At 35.3% G+C, this 20,064-nt stretch overlaps 1 pseudogene; it reads right to left on the bottom strand.

Annotated features, from left to right (window-relative positions):
• Positions 1–607: 607 nt before the first annotated feature.
• LOC110304439 (glyceraldehyde-3-phosphate dehydrogenase pseudogene) lies at positions 608–1,620 on the bottom strand (annotated as a pseudogene).
• Positions 1,621–20,064: the final 18,444 nt, after the last annotated feature.

Here is a 20,064-nt window from a genome sequence, read left to right as displayed (position 1 = left end):
CACAGACAATTATATATATATATATATATATATATATATTACTATGTTAAATATAAATATGTAAATATATTTAAGATTAAATACATATATTTAAAATTATTTGAATTAATGAAATATGAATATGTATTTAACTAAATGAGTTAAGCTGTAGGAAGAGCCTACCTCTAGGACAACATTTATTTTATAGGTTGTTATGATATTGAAAATGGGATTGTGGTTACCTAAGACAAGGAAAATAAGTGCTGACATCTGTAGGATAAAGAACTAAATTGGAAATACAACAAGTGTAGTTTTTGATAGGAATGGAGATAAGTGTTTGACATACTCTTCTAGAAGAAAATTGATGCAGGATAATATTCCATATACATTCAGAATATTAAAAAGAGAATATATTTTGGGAGGGTAGGTGCAGTGAACTTTCTTGATGCTATTCAAGAGAGTAGGGAGGGATCCCCAGGCCCCTCCTGTTGTTATGTGGGTCTGGGATAGAAATTGTGAGGAAGATGCTCAGTGTTGGGGTACAAGTTGGAAGAGGGACTTCTCAGCAGCTAAAAGCCTCTCTCTCTTGCTCTCAGTGTCCTTGCTGGGGTGCATAGTCCAGGGTTTCTTACTCCTTGGAGGCCATTTAGGCTATGAGGTCCACCACCCTGTTGCTGTAGCTGTATTCATTGTCATACCAGGAAATGAGCTTCACAAAGTTGTCATTGAGAGAAATGCCAGCCCCCGCATCAAAGGTGGAAGAGTAGGAGTTGCTGTTGAAATCGCAGGAGACAACCTGGTCCTCAGTGTATCCCAGGATGTTCTTCAGTGGACCCTCAGATGCCTGCTTCACTACCTTCTTGATGTCTTCATACTTGGCAGGTTTCTTCAGGCAGCATGTCAGATCCACAACACATATACTGGGGATAGGAACACAGAAGGCCATGCCAGGGAGCTTCCTGTTCAGCTCTGGGATGACCTTGCCCACAGCCTTGGCAGCACCAGTGGATACAGGGATGATGTTCTGGGCATCCTCACGGCCATCATGCCACAGCTTTCAGATGGCCCAAAAACAGTCTTCTGAGTGTCAGTGATGGCATGGACTGTGGTCATGAGCCCTTCCATGATGCCAAAGTGGTCACGAATGTTTTTGGCCATGGGAGCTAAGCAGTTGGTGGTGGTGCAGGATGCACTGCTGACAATCTTGATTGAGTTGTCATATTTCTTGTGGTTCACACCCATCACAAACATGAAGGCATCGGCAGAAGGGGCAGAGATGATTACCCTTTTGGCTCCACTCCTCAAGTGGCCCCTGGCCTTCTCCTTGAATGATGGTGAAGATGCCAGTAGACTCTACAACATACTCAGCACCAGCATCACCCCATTTGATGTTAGCCATATCTTGCTCTTGGAAGATGGTGATGGGCTTCCTGTTACAACAAGCTTTCCATTCTCTGCCTTGACTGTGCCATTGAATTTGTCATGGGTGAAGTCATACTAGAACATGTAGACCATGTACTTGAGGTCAATGAAGGGGTCATTGATGGCAACAATCTCCACTTTGCCATGTGGAGAGCAGATGGCAGCCATGGTAACAAGGAGCCCAATATGGCCAAATCTGTTCACACCAACCTTCACCATTTTGACTAAAGGACGAGGCTGGCACTACACAAGAAGATGCAGCTGTTTCTGGAACATGGAGGAGCATAGAGCCAAGAGAATATTTCTTAAGTTAGCAGTTTGTTGAAATAAAATTTCATCTGAGTTACAACCTAACTGAGATGGAAAGTTTATGATGTCATATAAAGGTGCTTCACTCTGAAAATCTACAAACAAGATGGTGAGAACCCATCACATACTGAGGTAAAATATAAAATGGAAGCTAAGGTTTCACTGGGAAGTTTACTTAAGGTGCAGCTGGAGTCTATATTATTATCTAATATGTTGGTTTGATTGGGATTAACATAAGTTATGGCCAGAATATCAAGCTGCACAAACCATTTAGATATCTGTATGCAAAATGAAGAATAAACACAAGTCTGAGAAAATGTGTCTGATAGCACCAGAAGCAGAAACTTATTTTTAAAAGTAAATTTAATGTGAAGGGAACCATATGGAAGGGCATTGGTTCACTTTGTAAATTCAAGAACCTTGTTGAGCTTGAAAATGAGAAAAATTGGCAGTAAGAATCAGAGAGGAAAGCTAGAATAGAAAGGGAAATAATATGTAATATGATGGCACTATCTCCAAAGCAGAAAAGGATACGTGTCAACATATAAAAATTAACAAGTCTTTCCTAGAAGCAACTGTGCTGACTGGAGACTGTATGGGCTGAGAAAAGGTTTGTTTTGATTTATGGTTTTTTTTTTATACCTTCTCAACTAGCAAATAAATAGGATTGAAAGTAGGATGATTAGTTGAATATAATAATCTATTTCCCTTCAAATAGATGGGTGCTAGAGTATTGAGTAAAACAATCTCAAAAGGAGACAATACCTGTAGAAAACTAGATCTACATTGGCTGCATTTTTGAGACCTGTAGGTCTAAAAAAAATCCAATTATCAATAAATGGAACCAGAGTCTCTTATGACACTCAAAGATCACAGGAAAAACAGCATTAAGAGTTGACAGTTGACTACATATTGTCTTTTACCATAGTAGAGAAGCATAAAAGCCTTTAAGAAGCAAGGCATACCTCAGGAACCATTTTCAGCTTATGTTTACAATCAACACAGGTCAAGTAAAGTCCAAGAAGCAGAAATAATAGCATAAGATGTTTGATAAATAATTTTTTCTGAAGCAATTTGAGTGAACATAAAGGAGCAATAAAATATTAAAATTTAGTTGAATATCAGACTCATAAAACATATATGTTTGAACATAATGTCTTCTGGCCAAATGTTCAGAGTCTGTGCACACTAAATAGCTTACACGCACAAATATACAATTTTGGAAGTTATTCCTTATTTAACATTTTCAGTTACACCTCAAAAACAATAAATATTTTCACTACAATCATTATCAACATAATAAAATAATAAAATTAAAAATTCACTAAAAGTACTACCAATTATAGTTATTTTGTTTATAAGCATAATGATATCTGAAGGTCAAAAAATGTTTTATAGATTTTAAAATATGGCTTTAAAGGTAGAATAATATATAGTCAATTGATTATGAAAAAATAAAACAACCTATAAAAGACAAACAAGGAAATTACAGAGATGTGTGTTTCTACTTGCCAAATTAGACTATTAGGCAAATGAGGGTTCACACTAGCATGGTGAACTATTGTTTGCCTGATTTTAACACAGAAGCCTGTGCAATAATGGAGCATAATGCATGACATTAAGATATAAGGTAGCATCAGTGTCATTTTAGAGGAATGCTTTGGAGGACTATGAAATTGGTGGGTTTCGAGCAATCATTGTTCCTGCAATGGAAATCAGACAACATCCTTATAGAAACAGCTATGATTACTCATTTAATCACAATTATCAACGTTTTACAATATCTGAAATGTTTTAATGCAAGTAGTATTTATACTTTTCCAATAATAATTAACTGCCTCATGCTAACATCTTAAACTGTTTAAAATATAAAACCTTTGTCTTAGTAGTATAAACTATGTCTAAAGTAATTGTTATTAACATGAACTCTCTCTTTGCACCTTGGTTTACTCTGAATTACAAAATATTTTAAAACAAAATATTTTACTCAAACTTATATATTTATCTCATTAAATAAATTTCCAACTTTTTATAATTATAGAATTCTTAAATATACATTTTAAGATTTTTTTACCCTTGCCATTACTAATATCTATTTTTGAGTATTTTCATGATGTATAAAATGTTTAATTGGTCTTAATGTGAAAAATACTTTAAGATAATAAAAAAGCTGGCATCTGCACCAACTTTTAAAATGTTGAATGTTCCTATGAAATTCAAGATAGTGTATAAAATTAATGAATTTTTACCATACAGAACCTTATGTCCAATGTTATTTAGCACTACTGAATTTTGTGGACAAAACTCATACAATTTTGAATAGTCTCTACAGGTTTAGTGATAGGTTCAGGGATATACTTTATGATTATATACTAAGTATGAATTTATTCTTTCAACTATACAGCTCTATTTAATGCATGACTATTTGCAAATTCTTATACTTTTGTATTTGGTTAATTATTATATATAAAACTCCTTTGAGATAAAGCAACCCTTCTGCTTCAAATCACTTGCCACTACTCCAAACATAAGAAAGGAATAAGCCAAAATAATAATTGACAGAAAGAACACAATTCTCTTGGAATAGAACTAACTACTTTTCACATTTGTAGTTTGAATGTGAAATGCAGACAAGAGGCTCACAGATTTGACCATGTTTCCCAGTAGTGACATTGTTTGGGAATGTTGCAGAAACTTTGTTATTTGGAGCCTAGCTACTTATCACAAATGAGTCATGGCTGGAAAAGGACATCTCCCTATGGTTCTCACCTATTCTCTTTGTTTAGGAAAAGAATATGCTGCAAGATCCACATGCTACCCTAGAAAGCATTCCAACTGTTTTGACTGCACAAATACAATGCAGTGAACCATTTCTTTGAAGCATGAGCCTACAGCAGTCTTTGCATTATTACACATTCTATTACAAAAATACAAAAGGCAACTAACACATCCGATGCGTATTTTTTCTTAGCTTGATAATAGTTGGCTCCAAAAAAGTTTCATTTCAGTTTTACAATTGATTTTAATGGTACAGTTAAACTGTGGAGCAAGATCGGAGGAGGAAGAGGAGGAGGGGGAGGAGGAAGAGGAGGAAGTGGAGGAAGAGGAGGAAGTGGAGGAAGAGGAGGAAGTGGAGGAAGAGGAGAAGGAGGAGGAGGAGGAGGAGGAGGAGGAGGAGGAGGAGGAGGAAGAAGAAGAAGAAGAAGAAGAAGAAGAAGAAGAAGAAGAAGAAGAAGAAGAAGAAGAAGAAGAAGAAGAAGAAGAAGAAGAAGAAGAAGAATTCTACTTAGGAACTAGAAATTAGTAAGGCAATTAACCCATTATAGGGAATGATGAAATTCCCCAGGTTTGGCCTTTGAAATGTATAGAGAATTATTACTTTTAGTTATAAAATCTGTGGTTTTTATTTTTAAAATAAAATCTTTAAAATCAGGGAAAAGACAAAGCTGCCAACTCTCTCCCTACCTAGTAAATATAGTATTTGAAGTTCTAGCTAGAGCAATTAGACAATAAAAAAATCAAAGGGATACAAATTGGGAAGGAGGAAATTAAGATATCACTATTTGCAGATGATATGATAGTATACATAAGTGATAACAAAATTTATACCAGAGAAATCCTTCAGCTGATAAATAATGTCGGTAAAGTGGCTGGATATAAAATTAACTATCAAATCAGCAGCCTTCCTCTACTAAAAAGATAAGTGGACTGGGAAACAACACATTCAAAATAGTCAAAAAATAGTATAGCATATCTTGGTGTGACTCTAACCAAGCAAGTGAAAGATCTGTATGACAAAAACTGAAAACCCCTAAAGAAAGAAATTAAAGAAGATCTCAGAAGATGGAAAGACCTCACATGTTCATGGATCAGCAGGATAAATATAGTAGAAATAGCCACCTAACCAAAAGCAATCCTCAGATTCAATGCAATCTCCATCAAAATTCCAACTTAATTTTTCATAGAGTTAGAAAGAGCAATTCTCAAATTCATTTGGAATAACAAACAAACAAATAAAAATAGGGTAGCAAAAACTATTCTCAACAATAAAAGGACATCTGTCAGAGATGCCATTCATGTTCTCAAGATGTACTATAGAGTAATAGTGATAAAAACTACATGGTATTGGTACAGAGACAGTCAAGTAGATCAGTGGAATAGAATTGCAGATCCAGAATTAAACCCACATGTCTATGATCACCTGATCTTTGACAAAGTAGCCAAAATCATCCAGTGAAAAAAGAGCATTTTCAACAAATCATGCTGGTTGCACTAGAGGTCAGCATTTAGAAAAATGCCATTTGATCCATTCTTATCTCCTTGTACAACATTCAAGTCCAAGTGGATCAAGAACCTCCATATAAGACCAGATATACTGAATCTAATAGAAGAGACAGTGGGGAAGACCATCGAGCACATGGACACAGGGAAAATTTCCTGAACAAAACATCAATGGCTTGTGCTGTAAGATGAAGAATTGACAAATGGGACCTAATAAAATTGAAAAGCTTCTTTATGGCAAAGGACACTGCCAATAGGACAAAATAGCCACCAACAGATTGGGAAAATATCTTTACCAATCCTACATCTGACAGAGGGCTAATATCCAATATATACAAAGAACTCAAAAAGTTATGCTCCAGATAACCAAAAACCCAATTAAAATTGGGGTTCAGAACTAAACAGAGAATTCACAAATGAGGGATCTCCAAAGGCTGAGATTCAACTAACATCATCAGGGAAATGGAAATCTAAATGATCCTAAGATTCCACCTCACACCAATCAGAACAAAACCACTAAGATCGAAAATACAGGTGACAGCAGATACTGACAAGAATGTGGAGAAAGAACACTACTCCAATGTTGGTGGGACTACAGGCTGGCAAAACCACTATGGAAATCAATCTATCCGTTCCTAGAAAAAATTGGAAAGATTCTTCTTGAAGACTCAGCTTATACCACTACTGGCATATACTCCAAAAATGCTCTAACCTATAAGAAGGACACATGCTCCAATATGTTTATAATATTGTAGCCTTATTCATAATAGCCTTATTCATAATAGCCAGAAGCTAGAAACAACCCAAATGTCCCTTAACAGAAGAATAGATACAGAAAATGTGGTACAATGGAGTACCACTCAGCTGTTAAAAACAGTGACTTCATGAAATTTGTAGGCAAATGGATGTAACTAGAAAATATCCTGAGTGGGGTAACCCAGACACAAAATAACGCACATGGTATGTACACACTGATAAGTTGATATTTGCCTAAAAGCTCAAAATGACCATGATAAACCCACAGATCATATGGAGCTTAAGAAGAAGGAAGACCTGGGTGTGGATACTCAATCCTGTATTGAGGGGGGGGGTGCAGGGTGATCAAGGAAAGTGGAGGGAGGGGGAACTTGAAGGGAAAATGGAGGGTGAGGAAATAAGGGGAAAGTATCAGGTACTGGAGAGTATGGGAGAGTCAGGAGATTAAATAAAAACGTGTAGCACTGGGAGCTGAGGAACTGGGGATAGCCACTGGAAGGTCCCAAATGCCTAGGAAGCAAGAAGCTCCCAGGATCTAATGAAAATGACTTCAGGGAAATGCACAGCAAAGGGGAGAGAGAACCTCCAGTAGATAGACACAGCACCTGAAGGAATGGGGCCACCCACCAATCTCAAAATTTTTAACCCAGAAATGTTTCTGTCAAAAGGAAAGACAGGTATAAGTATGGAGTAGAGACTGAAGAAAGGACCATCCAGGGACCCCGGACCCCTACCCTCAGCACTACACACACTTAACTGAGAATCCATCTATCTGCAAACACCAAACCCTGACACTGTTGTTGTTGCCAAGAGGCACTTGCTGACAGGAACCTGGTATGGTGGTTCCTTGAGAGGTTCTGTCAACAATTGACCAATGTAGATGTGGATGCTTGGAGCCAACCATCAGACTGATCTTGAGTACCCAGTTGGGGGAGCTGACAGAAGGACTGGAACAGTGGAGTGGGATTGCAACTCCATAGGAAGAATAATGTAGACTGACTGGACCACCCAGAACTTTCAGGGACTAGACCACCAACCAAGGAGTGTACAGAGAGGGATCCATGGCTCCAGTAAATATATAGAAGAGGATGACCTCGTTTGATATCAAGGGAAGGTGTGGCCCTTGGTCCTATGGAGGTTTGATACCCCAGTGTAGGGGAATGCTGGAGCAGTGGTGCAAGAAAGTGTGAGTGGGTGAGGTAGCATCCTCATAGAAGCAAAGTGGAGGGAGGAGATGACAGATGTAGAATGGGCGGGGGAGGTGGTTGTTGACGGGTAACCAGCAAGTAGGATATCATTTTATATGAAAATGAATGGAATGATTAATAAAAAACATTTTTAAAAAGTGCTTACAAGCTAAAACATTAAACATTTAATAATAGTGAGAAAATTATTTCTAGAAAAAGTTGGTTTTCTATCTCTATGACAATCACAATAAATGTTTAATATATTTTATAAATTATTACTACCCATGACATAGTCACATTGAAGTCATTCTGCATAGTAACACAGTAGTATCCAGTGTTAAATACAAGTGAAAATGTAGCTATGGTTTAGCTTTATGAAAACTCTGACTATGTTGATGAGTTAGAGCCATTGCTGTTCTTTTTTTTTTTTTCATTTATGATAAAGTTTTACCATAATAGGATAAATACCCAGGCATTCATTCAGAAAACATACAAAACTCTCATACTTTCAACTATGTTTTTGCCTCTACTCAGTCTAATTTTTTCTTTTTATTTTAATGCATCATTATTTTTCCATGAATCCTAACAGTCAGATTTACTGCATATTTGGATTTGAAACTTAGTCTTTTCCTCATCATCACATTTCTACTCTCAGCAAAGTTTTGACTCAAGAAGAGTGAGCCCTTAAGGTCTTCGCACATAGGTAAAGAAATGAGTTAGTAAACTTTATACAGCCAGCAGGAATATAAGTTATATGTGGTTATATATCCAAAAATCTCCATTTTGTTATTGCTCTTTGATGTATGTGTTGTTTCTCTGATAAGAGGCTGAGCCTCACTTTATAGCCAGAATGGACTTGAACTACTGATGATGCTGCCTCAGTCCTCCCAGTGCTGAGATGCCTTGGTTGCTTCATTCCAATAAATTCCACTGTTGTTTTAAAGCATTTTTGAGAGATTTTGTTATAAGACAAGATTCCAATATTACCTAAACTAGTTTTTGTTATGCAGAAAAGTTAAAAAAGGTAGAGAAGAAAAGGGACATTGGTGATATTTTGGATTCTTTAAAACTATACCTGAACTTATAAATAACAACACTTTTATTGAAATTTATATTTGCAAATTGTGCAAATGAAAAACAATTACAAAGATTAGCATTATAAAACCTTCCCAACAAAGCATGTAAAACCCTAAAATAGGTAACATAATTTAAATTTGGTAACCCCAAATTCCAAGTCAACTTAAAGACTAACTGTGTTGCCAAATACCAAATAGTACTTAATATTTAAAAGAACAGCCTCCTATTTTGTGATGACATTTCAAACTGAAAAATATTTATTTTCTTGCAGTATATTCTAACCATGTTTTCCCATGACAGTATTCTTCCTAGATCTTTTCCATGTCCTCACCTATCAAACTTCAGGCCTCTTTAAATAATTTTTAAAGAAAGGAAAAATACGAGCAAACAAACAGAAACCATCAATATTTGAAAGAAAAAAAAAGAAAGACAAACAGAAGAATAACACATAAAACACACATACAAACTGACAAAACCCATAAAACAAACAAACTTGGAAACAATAATGTAGAGACAAAGACAAAAAAAAAAATCTGAACAGTGTATGACAGTCTACAAATATACCGTTTATTTCTTTTGTTTAGGTTACTGCTTCAGGATATTATCCTGTCCTAAAGTGTGTTTAATATATACAAAATGACTCTGCTGCAGAAAACATTTTTTCCTTTGCATGTGGGTGTCAATTGCAGATAGCTCCTTGTTTACTGGTGGGAACTATGCTACAATATTTAAGTTCTCCAGAGTTTCTAATTTCACGTTTATGTTAAAGACTGAATCTGTGCCTATACTCATATCAATTAGGACAGTCATTTAATTTTAAGGTTTTCTTGAAAGCAATCTCTTAGTTTCTTTTGGGAAATATACGCTTAAATGAAAGTTTGTATTAGAGGTTTAAAATTGTCTTCAAATAGTAATTTTTTCAACTATTATGTTAATTTGTGCTTCACTGCAGTACTTATATGCCAAGGTTTTCTTTACATGCAAGCTCATCATAGGTACATTGGAATAATATCTAGGACAATAGGTTTGCATCAAATAATCTTATTCTTTGTTATCTCTGCATGTAAATTCAAACATGAACATATCAGCCTTTACCAGACCATTTCTGGAAATGTATATACTAAGCTTGACACTATGCAAGGACTATAAAAGTAGTTGTGCTAGTTATTTTGTTTACCATGTATTTTTTCCACAGTTTTTAGACACATCTCAGTATGCAGTTACACATGGAAGAATAGAACTGATAAGTGTGATGGATTATAATCTATCCAATAGGCAACTTTATTAAGAACACCAGATAATGTATACTCTGGGAGTTAAGAGGTGTACCATGAGTAAAGTGTTCAATCACAGGACAAGCCTTAAACATGGCAGGCAAGCCACACATGGCAAAAATATATTTTCTCATAAAGTCATAGAAACAAATATAATTAGCCAGTTTTAATGAATAATCTTATGTAAATTCCATCTTATCCAATATACCTGGGAGGGAGTGGGACCAAAACAAAATTCAAAAACAATTTTGTCTTTTGAAAAAACGTAGGTTACAAGACTCATGACTTTGACTAATGTTCCTGTGAGTAGGACATTTTATTGTTGTTGTTTTCTTCCTTGGTAGAATTTTGTTACTCCTAGTTTTAAAAGTACAATTACAATATCACATATTTGATATTATGACGCTGATGCATATGCAATATGCCAGGTTAGTAACTTCTTAGGAAGTCCTGTTTGAGAAACATCAACTCTAAACATTGCCCACCTTTTTATATTAGTATTGAATAAGAAGACATAGTCATTTGAAACTACACTGATGCACTTAATATTGTGGGAGGCTGTAATTTTGTATTCAGAGATTCTTCAGTAGTGATTATTGACCTCCCGCAATGACTTTAATGGAAGTCTCAGCTATGAACTCAATGATTTCCCTTATAATAAACTGTAGATTGCATTTAGTGTGAGATTTTTGTGGGGAAATGACTGTAAGAGAACCTCCAGGTCTACATTTCCAGTCAAGCCAGTTATAAAATAACTTTAATGATACCACATGATATCTCCAGACAATAAAACTTTATATGAGTGTCACTTATATTTCCTATAATGTCATTAGGTTATAGTTGTTTGTCTTTTCTTTTTATATTTGTTGAGAAAAGTCCTATTTACAAACATTAAAATGAGAATCTTCTTTATTCTAGTATACTACTACACACAAATGAACCGTTTACTAACATTGCTTTCTTCCATTATTTGGGAGGACATTTTAGCAAACCCCCAACCCCACTCTACAGACAAGAAACAGACTTTTGAGAAAAATTTCATAAATTTTTGAAATTCCGTACTTTATTACTAAGTACTATAACTAAAAATAAATAAATAAATTTCTGAGTTGCCAGCTAGTAACATTTATGCTATATGTAAACATTATTCTCATTAATTCAGTTTTACTATAGTTAAATAAAGTATGTTAAATGTCTATTAATGAGGCCCCTTGAGTTCTAAACAATCTGTAAACTCCCTGTGGGCCAGTGGCATTTGTCATGAATGGTTGTATAGTATTTAACAAAAATTGTTTTATCCATCTTGAAAATATTTCAGAAATTATTCCATTTTTACCAATAGAATTATGATACTACTTTTAAAAGTGGTTAAACGTCCTTTAAAAAAAAGGAGACAAAAATATATTGAGAGAAATCAGATATCAACAGTTACATGATCTTTACCACATGTAGGATAGGAGGGACAACCAAAGGGACCTAGTGACTGATGCCTAAGACCTTCCATCTGTGATGGCTTGGAATCAGGCCAGGTCTGCTCTATTAGCAGGGAGGTTGAGGACAGGGGGCAGGTAGGAAGCCAAGGCACTGTCATAATTTTTATAAAAGTGAAGTTTCATGGAGTTGTATGTTACCAGGTTGGAGTGAGAGAGTTACTTTGTAAGAGATAAATCCTTAGAAGAAGAAATACTAGATATGGCTTGAGATAGACCATCAAAGAGCCAATTCTGATACACATACATGAAGACTTTTATTACCAGCTCTGGAGAAAGGTCTCTATCTCCCCCAGTGCAGCAGGTCAGAGTTAGAGCCCTGAGACTTTGGGGTGCATGGTAATTTTTATTTTGTTTCTTCTGTCATAAATATTGTATAAATCATACTACTGATCTTACTATTCTATAAGTATTAACTCACTTTATTCTCAAATTCACTAAAAGTACAAACTAAAACCTTGTATTTAAGAGGCATATAGATTGTATATGTTAACGGTATAATAAACACATTTACAAAGGGTAAACTTTGTGCCTTTATTTTATAAAAGTGTTAGTAGTATCCATTTCATATTCTAAACTGTGAATATTAATATTTTGGATAAATCAATTTTAACAATGAAAGTATAACTCAAAGATTAATTTTATTTATTTCTTGAGTAAGAATCCTAAGTTTTCTAAGGAAGATATTTTAATTCATGTCAGTGCCAGGTATTTTATATCTCCAAATACATAGCTTTTGTAATTCTGGTTATTTTTACTCATGTTACTTCAATAGTTAATAAATTTATATTTGTTAAGTGATGACTATATTGTTTCTTTAATTATCTATGTATATTCCATATAACATGTATCATTTAAAATTAATTTACTGAGTTATCTGAAACATATTCAATAACCAAGTCATGAATAGAGTCTTATTTGAAAAATACCTTAAAAGAAAAATGATTATTGCATTATTCACTTGATAAGATGTACACAAATGTTTTTAAAAAATGAATTCAATCATAGAAGTAATATCTGCCCTGTATATCAACTTTGTTTATATCTTTGGAATATTGTTTCAGGAAAGATTCCTTTCCTCTACATAAAGATGATTTCAAAATTAATTCATTTCACATTCACTTGTCTGCTGTTTATAAAAATGAACTAGAAAATTTTGGCTAGCATGTATTTATAAAGCAGTTAATATTTATTAATATTTCCCATTCAAAACCACCAATAATTTCTGTATTCTTACCAAGATACAAAATTGCAATACATAAAATCTCAGAAAATTTCCTCAAAATATAGAAACATAAATCAAAATTAAGAGGAATTATTAGAGGTGTCAGTACTGTGCTCTTCTTCTGCTGTCCTTTATACACCTACATGCAATGACAGGGTCTCAGGATAGTACAGTCCTATTTATGTGCATGTCTGAAATAAGTGATGTATTACCCTAGGATTCTTCAATCCAGTGTACATATCCAGTCTGTATTCAGTCACTATGCCCACAACTTCAAGTTACTGATCAATTGCTGCTGTCTAAGCAGCTTTTTTGCTACGCAGACTCAGTGATTGATGGACTCAAAAGGAATCCTCACATTCACACTGACCATTAGACACTGAGATATGTCTGCAACTTCCATTTCCCAAACATGGTGCCTGAAGGTGTAAATATATATTTTGTCTGTGCTTTTTTTTGAAATACTTTTCTTCCCTTTATTATATTTGTCAGCCTTAATCAGCTCCCCAAAAGTCCTTTATTTCATTCTCTTTCTCAACACTGTTGATTTGTAAAGTTGTTGTCGTTAATCATATGCCTTTTCAAATTTTAAAGGTTATATAAACACACTTCAGTTCAACTTCATGCCCAATTTCATTCTTTGGCACTAAAATAATAAGTCCAATTAATGTGTCCCATACATGCACAGTTAAAAGGTCATCTACTGGAGCATAGGAATTCATTAACTATGTATGACATGTTTTTCTAAATATAATTATGTGAAAAGATTAAATAACTAATATTAAATAGAAATCTGATAAAGAAAATTAAAATGTGCTAAGATATTGAGAGAAAGTCTTAAAGGTATATCAAAGGTATGGCTTATTAAACAAGGTCTAAGCAAGAGCAACACAAGTAGACTGCTATGATAAATCTCACAAGGTCACAACATTACACAAAAAAGTACAGGCAACTAATAAATCCAGAGAGATGAAGGAATATTCTTCTTAAAGAAGTGGAGTACTACTCAGCAATTAAAAAAAAATGAATTTATGAAATTCTTGGGCAAATGGATATATATGGAGGATATCATCCTGAGTGAGGCAACCCAATCACAAAAGAAGTCACTTGATATGCACTCACTGATAAGTGGATATTAGCTCAGCAACTTAGAATACCTAAGATTCAATTTCCAAAACACAATAAAATCAAGAAGAAGGAAGACCAATGTGCGGATACTTCATTCCTCCTTAGTATACAGAACAAAGTACCGATGGAAGGAGTTGCACAGACAAAGTTTGGAGCTAACATGAAAGGATGGACCATCCAAAGACTGCCCCACCCAGGGATCTATCCCATAATCAGCCACCAAACTCAGACACTATTGCAATTTCCAGCAAGATTTTGCTGAAAGGACCCTGATATAACTGTCTCCTGTGAGGCTATGCCAGTGCCTGGCAAATACAGAAGTGGATGCTCACAGTCATCTATAGGATGGAACACAGGGCCCCCAGTGGGGAGCTAGAGAAATTACCCAAGGACCTAAAGGGGTCTGCAACCCTATAGGTGAAACAACAATATGAACTAATCAGTATCCCCAGATCTTGTGTCTCTAGCTGTATATGTAGTAGAAGACGGCCTAGTCGACATCATTGGGAAGAGAGGCCCCTTGGTCTTGCAAACTTTATATGCCCCAGTACAGGGCAATGACAAGGCCAAGAAGTGTGAGTGAGTGGTATGGGAGAAGGGCTGGGGGAGGGGATAGGGGACTTTTGGGATAGCATTTGAAATGTAAATGAAGAAAATATCTAACAAAAAAAAGTTTAAAAAAGAAAAGTAAAAAAAAAAAAGAAAAAGAAAAAGTTCACTAATTGATTATTCAATTGCAATTAACCATACTTAAAATCATAAAGTACAAGTAACAACATACATACTGAGCAAACTTTATGTATTTACAGATTTTTTAGTATATTTTAGTTATGAATGTATCCACACACACATATATGTTTTTCATATATATTATTAATACACACATAATATATATGTATATATACATATATATATATATATATATATATATATATATATATATTTGAAAAATAAGGCCACTAGTTTGAAAGATAACAGGCAGCATAATGGCAAGGTGCAAGGTTGGATATGAGGCAAATTATGGTGACAGGGAAAAGTAATGCCAGAAGTTAAAGTAATAAAGTATTATCCACATGACTGACTAAACACGTGGTGTTACCAAAAGAAATTCAAAAGTCACCTGGGGAACAATCACAATGCCTCAAGCTATATAACACAACTAATGAATGTCGAGATGTTGAGAAAAAGTCTTCCCTCCAAAAGAACATACAAGTTCAATACCAAATGGCCATCACTGAAAAGATGAACCATATAACATTTCCATGCAACATCAATTAATGAAAAAATTAGCCATGAATATGAAAGCTGTAAGGTGTCTGCTGCGTGTACTGGAAACCTAGTTTTGGTTTAATTAGAATAGCTTCAAGTACTCCTAGGTGCTAAACCATATTTCTACCCCTGCTTTATTTCTTAGTTGTGAAAGTTTCACAATAGAGATTTAGATATTTCAAAGGCCTCACATCTCCCTGAGGAACTATTAGCAGTTGAATAGTAGTACACAGCAAGGAATCAATTTCTTTACCAATCTCCTTATTGTTTGGAAGCCTCTGTGTCAGTAAATAATTTGCTTCTCAAGCTCATGCAAACAATCCTGGTTAAGTCAGTGTTTCACCTTTCTACACACACACACACACACACACACACACGACATAAAAGCAGGATATGAGTGTTTTTAATAATTTCTTTTAGTTCTTTTAGATAAGTTACTTACAAAATCTTTATCCACCCATATATCTTTTCTTGTTCTTTTTCAAATTAATAGTCTTTATTTTTACCAATTGCTGTTTTATACACACACACACACACACACACCCCAGATACATACATTACTAAATACATAAATAAAATTTTATCAGTCAGTATTACGTTGCAAGTATATATATATATATATATATATATTTTTTCACAGTTGATAATTTGGAACTGGATGATACCCAGGTGTTGAGCTCTTCCCTAAAGAAGACAATTTTTGCTACTCTTAGTTGACTAAAGAAGTCAGGGACTGTGGGCTTTCTACAATTAACTTTAATATCTTTATTTGTTGTTCTCAGCTTCTACTTAGGCACTTATGTTAGTGAGAAATGAGACTTTATGATTAAAAGTTCTGACAGTACTTGAAGACACAGGAGATGAACACTTCAGAGGAAAGTAATTTCCATTGGAGTAAAAGCAGGCTAATAGATTGTAACTGAAAATAAATATAAATGAAGAATAAATGAAAATTAAATTATCAAAAACAAAAAAAGCATGTAAAAGATTCTGAAAAGAGGGATCAGTAGTAATGATATGAATGTGTGAGAATATGAGAATTTTGCTGGAAAAATGTCTTATATAGTACTGTGAATAAATTGCATATGCAGAAAGGTGGTCCTATTTTCCAAAATAAAAATCACTTGCAAAAATTATTATCATGGATAAGTGGCAAGGATAAAACTGAGATTAATAAGATGTAAGTTCTACAGAACAATGTACTTTATATCATCAATATCATAATCAGTATTATTTCATATTTTACTTCCCAACTACTGTTTCAGCTCCCTCTATTCCTTGAAGACCCTCACTCCTCTTCTCTCCTCCAGATCTAATCCTCCTATTTTTCCCTTTAGAAAAATGGAGGTCCCAGAGATATCAACTGAACACACCATAAGAAATTAAGGTAGGACTAGGCACATGCCTTCATGGCAAGGCTGGAAGAGGTAATTCAGTAGTAGGAAAGTTGTCTCCAAAACAAGTAAAAGACTCAAAACCAGACCCTCACCCGCCTTTAGAAGACCCATAAGAAGATCATGTTACATGAGATAATATATGTGCAGAGGACATACATATAGGGCCAGATGCATACAGGATCCATGTTGGTAGTAGCTTCATTCTCTTGAGTCACTGAGTTCTGTTTAGTTAAATCTATGGGCTATGTCATCCTCAAGCCATTGACCCCTGTCTCTTCCATTGTTTTCTTCCCATCTACTACAGTTTCCCTGAGTTTTGCTGATTGTCTGTCTGTGGTTCTCTGGATCTGTTACAATCAGTCAATAAATGAAGTTGTTTGAAATGGTAAATATACTAGGATCTTGTAATGACCATAGCAGAAAATCATTATGTATCATTTTGTTAGCTTATTTAAGTAATATTTGCTTCTTAGGTTTCTGGGTAGTCCAGTTTCTATTTCTTTGCCATGCAGACTGTGTCAGATGTCTGCATCCTCTTGTGGTGTGGACGTCAAGTTGGACCAGTCGTTGTTCAGCTATTCTCAAATGTTCTGCTCTACCATTACCTTAGAACATCTTGTATTTTGTGTAACTGTAGAGTCTCTCTCTCTCTCTCTCTCTCTCTCTCTCTCTCTCTCTCTCTCTCTCTCTCTTGAATTAAAGGTATAAAGAAATAATTTAAGAATAGTTAAATATATGTTCAGGAATAAGGTAAAAGTATAAACATGGTAGATCAATGGAATAGACTTGAAGACCCAGAAATGAATCCACACACCATTGGTCACTTGATCTTTGACAAGGAAACTAAAACCATCCAGTGGAAAAAAGATAGCATTTTCAACAATTGATGCTGGCACAATTGGCAGTTATGTAGAAGAATGCGAGTTGATCCATTCTTATCTCCTTGTACAAAGCTCAAGTCTAAGTGGATCAAAGACCTCCACATAAAACAAGAGACACTGAAATTAATAGAGGAGAAAGTGGGGAAAAGCCTCGAAGATATGGCACAGGGGAAAAATTCCTAAACAGAACAGCAACAGCTTGTGCTGTAAAATCAAGAATTAACAAATGGAACTTCATAAAATTGCAAATCTTCTGTAAGGCCAAGGATACTGTTAATAAGATAAAAAAGCTACCAACAGATTGGGAAAATATTTTTACCTATCCTAAATCTGATAGGGGACTAATATCCAATATATACAAAGAGCTCAACAACCTGGACTCCAGAAATTCAAATAACCCCATTAAAAAAGGGGTACAGAGCTAAACAAAGAATACTCACCTGAGGTATACTGAATGGCTGAGAAGCACCTGAAAAAATGTTCAACTTCCTTAATAATCAGGTAAATGCAAATCAAAACAACCCTGAGATTCCACCTAACACCAGGCAGAATGGCTAAGATAAAAGTTCAGGTGACAGTAGATGCTGGCAAGGATGTGGATAAAGAGGAACACTCCTGCATTGCTGGTGGGATTGCAGGCTTGTACAACCACTCTGGAAATCAGTCTGGTGGTTCCTCAGAAAATTGTACATAGTATTATGGGAAGATCCAGCAATACCTCTCCTGGGCATATTCCCAGAAGATGTTCCAACTTGTAATAAGGACACATGCTTGACTATGTTCATAGCAGTCTTATTTATAATAGCCAGAACCTGGAAAGAACCCAGATATCCCTCAACAGAAGAATGTATACAGAAATTGTGATACATTTACACAATGGAGTACTCCTCAGCTATTAAAAACAGTGAATTTTTGAAATTCTTGGGCAAATGGATGTATCTGGAGGATATCATCCTGAGTGAGGCAACCCAATCACAAAAGAAGTCATTAGATATGCACTCACTGATAAGTGGATATTAGCCCAGAAACTTAGAATACCCAAGATACAATTTCCAAAACACAAGGAAATCAAGAAGGAAGAGCAATGTGTGGATACTTCATTCCGCCTTAGAATATGGAACAAAATACCCATGAAAGGAGTTACAGAGACAAAGTTTGGAGCTAAGATGAAAGGATGGACTATCCAGAGACTACCCCAACCAGGGAACCATCCCATAATCGGCCACTAAACCCAGACATATTGCATATGCCAGCAAGATTTTGCTAAGGGACCCTGATATAGCTGTCTCGTATGAAGCTATGCCAGTGCCTGGCAAATACAGAAGTGGATGCTCACAGTCATCTATAGGATGGAACACTGGCCCCCAGTGGAGAAACTAGAGAAAACACAAAAGAAGTTGAAGGGGTCTGCAACTCCATATGTGGAGCAACAATATGAATTATCCAGTACCCACAGAGCTCATGTTTCTAGCTGCATATGTAGCAGAAGATGGCCTAGTCGGCCATCATTGGGAAGAGAGGTCCTTTTGTCTTGCAAACTTCATATGCCCTAGTACAGGGGAACACTAGGGCCAAGAAGTGGGAGTGAGTGGGTAGGGGAGGAGGGAGGAGGGATTATATAGTGAACTTTCGGGATAGCATTTGAAATGTAAATAAAGAAAATATCTAATATAAAAGAAAAAAGTATAAACATGTCAGCATCTAAAATATAGACAGTCATCATCATAACAATAGTAAGTAGTAGAACTTTCATGAAATGATTGATTCAAAAGGAATGCACCATACCTTGTGGTATTGGTGCCATTCTTAAAGGTTGACTTCCTCTCTTTCTCTTGCTACACTTGTATTGCATAATACCTTCTTCCTTGGAATGATGCAGCAAGAGGACTTCTTAATATATGGTCATGGTAGCCTTGATATTTAGCATTATAAATCAGAACCAACCTTGCTCTTCATCTTCAGTCTATGAGTCTAGAAATCTGCTGTATTGATACATGGATCATAAAGTATAAAGTAGATTCAAGGGAAATAAAGCATAACAAATACTATACAGCGGAGAGGGAAAATGGGAAATGACCCTAAGCTGAGATATATTTTCAGGTTTATGTCATATTCAGGAGTAATTAGTTTATTTTTGCACTCATCAAATTATACAGAACCTACATAAAGTACATATTCAGGAGCAAATGTATGCTGATATATTATATATTTAATAAATATATAGGGAGATTGCTGTTAACTTACAGTGATGATTTATATATACTTGCCCCAAGGAGTGGCACTATTAGAAGGTATGGCCCTGTTGGAGTAGCTGTGGCCTTGTTGGAGTATGGATGTGTCCCTGTGGGTGTGGACTTTGGCAACCTCATCATACAATCCTTGAGCCAGT

This window comes from Mus caroli, unplaced genomic scaffold (genome assembly GCF_978045245.1).
Source record: "Mus caroli unplaced genomic scaffold, Mus_caroli_1 scaffold_1, whole genome shotgun sequence".
In the NCBI taxonomy this organism is placed as follows: domain Eukaryota; kingdom Metazoa; phylum Chordata; class Mammalia; order Rodentia; family Muridae; genus Mus; species Mus caroli.
Note: the sequence above shows the minus strand (reverse complement) of the source record. Positions and strands in the feature narration are given on the sequence as shown.